Source organism: Montipora foliosa, chromosome 10 (assembly GCF_036669935.1).
Source record: "Montipora foliosa isolate CH-2021 chromosome 10, ASM3666993v2, whole genome shotgun sequence".
NCBI lineage: Eukaryota > Metazoa > Cnidaria > Anthozoa > Scleractinia > Acroporidae > Montipora > Montipora foliosa.
The window spans coordinates 1,884,733-1,886,739 of NC_090878.1; the positions used below are offsets into that span (position 1 = coordinate 1,884,733).

General features: G+C 43.1%; 1 non-coding gene across 1 annotated transcript; it reads right to left on the reverse strand.

Moving 5' to 3' along the window:
- Window positions 1-1,283: 1,283 nt before the first annotated feature.
- On the reverse strand, window positions 1,284-1,356 carry Trnat-ggu (transfer RNA threonine (anticodon GGU)). The gene has a single exon. It is a non-coding gene; the product is annotated as a tRNA-Thr (tRNA).
- Window positions 1,357-2,007: the final 651 nt, after the last annotated feature.

Genomic DNA, 2,007 nt, shown 5'->3' on the forward strand with positions numbered 1-2,007 from the left:
CTGTATCACTCATAAATAAAAGTAGAATTGAAGTAGAAGTTGAAGCGAACTCTTCTACAGTGATTATGGCCTCAAAACACCACCTTATCTCTTCTCCGATTCATCATTACCTCAGAACGTTTACAACAAGAACAGCTTTCGAGCCTACTTTTGTTTGCTTAACCAATCACCGTTCCATCTGAACATGGATGACATGAATCTAAAAATAGCAAACTCGTTTCCAGGCTCTCTCTTTTTTCCTCCCTTGTCCTCGAGGTTAAGGGAGGAAAAGAGAGAGAGCCTGGAAACGAGGTTGCTCCAACCGTAGGTCTATGTATCAGATCAAGCTATTTTTGGACAAGATTTTAAATAAGATTTGGCTTGCAAGAGTGACCTTTCTCGATCCCATGGGTAATATAATTTCTCATGTAAGACTTGTGATTAGCTTTCCAGTTTTGCGGGAAAACCAACCTAAAAATATCTCAGTCGGTAAAAAGGTCACAGACTATTTTCCCAATCCCATAATGCAATTTTTTTTTGAGGGGGGGGGGGGCGGGGCGGGTCTTTACATGAAAAAAATACAATATAAGTTGTTATATTGCTGAATTTTTTCCCCAACAGCACGCGCTCTCATTGGTTACTTCGAGGTCACATGACATCTAACAATAAAACAGTTTCCCGCCAAAAGTCTCTATGCGGCAACAGTGTAAAATTTATGACGTCAGAGGGTAGCAGTGCAGTGCACTGTTACCCGCGAATGTTGACCAACGACCACCGTTGCTGTTGCCGTTGCACTTTCTTCTTTTTGTGCTACATAACAAATAACTTAATGACTGGTCCCGAGAGAAACAGTTGATTTTGTTTCCCTCGAATTTCAATGTTTCCCGCGCCTGCGCCTCGGGAAAACATTGAGATTCTCGGGAAACAAAATCAACTGATCAGGATCAGTCATTAAGTGTTTATTATTTACTCTTGCGACTATATCATGCTTCAGTGAACTGGATATCCATAATAACAATAATAATAATTTATTGATTTCTATAGCGCATTGCCATGACGCAATGATCTAATGCGCTTAAATTCCATTTTTTTAATGCAAATAACCCCCCAAAATGAAATGTATTATGGGATTTGCGAAAATAGGGAAACAATCCGCGTTCAAAGCCACAGGAGAACTGACTCGTACTGATTCAGTATGATTATCTCCTGATCTGTAATAATAAAATTAAAATTAAGTGAAACTATGTTGCCTCGCAGTTATGCACGCAATTTTAGCAACTGGCTAGAGAAGCCTGAAAAATTCAGGACTTCAACGAGGTTTGAACCCGTGACCTCGCAGTACCGGTGCGACGCTCTAACCAACTGAGCTATGAAGCCACTGACGTTGGGAGCTGGTCCATTTCTGATGGATTTCATATATATAGCATTTCGTTCATTAATTCACCCATCACGGGGACATTTGTACCCACAAATGACCAGCTCCCAACGTCAGTGGCCTCATAGCTCAGTTGGTTAGAGCGTCACACCATTCATTCATTCATTCATTCATTCATTCATTCATTGTTTTAGCCCATCGAATCTTTCCAGATTCATCGGGACGGGAATCACTCATGCAATATCGCCGGTTCATAAAGGTAAAGTAAAGTCACTGCTTACGAGCCAGAAGGCTCATCAGGCCGGCGCTTATCTCCGGTTTCCGTAGCACAAAGCGACTAGAAGTATTTATACTCCCCCCTGGATGGGATGCTAGTCCATGGCAGGGTTACCCCCAGCATTTTGCTGGTACCCATTTAAACACGTGGGTGGGGAGAGGCACTGTGAGAGTAAAGTGTCTTGCCCAAGAACACAACACAATGTCCCCGGCCAGGCCCCGAACCCGGAACACTCGATCCGGAGTCGAGCACTCTAACCATGAGGCCGCCGCGCCTCCCACAATCGCCGGTTCATGGCATCTGTAAATAGTCGGTCCTTCTCAATGTTTTCAGTCTTCGAAACCTGGTGAATTAGTGGAACTTTCTGGTAGAAACT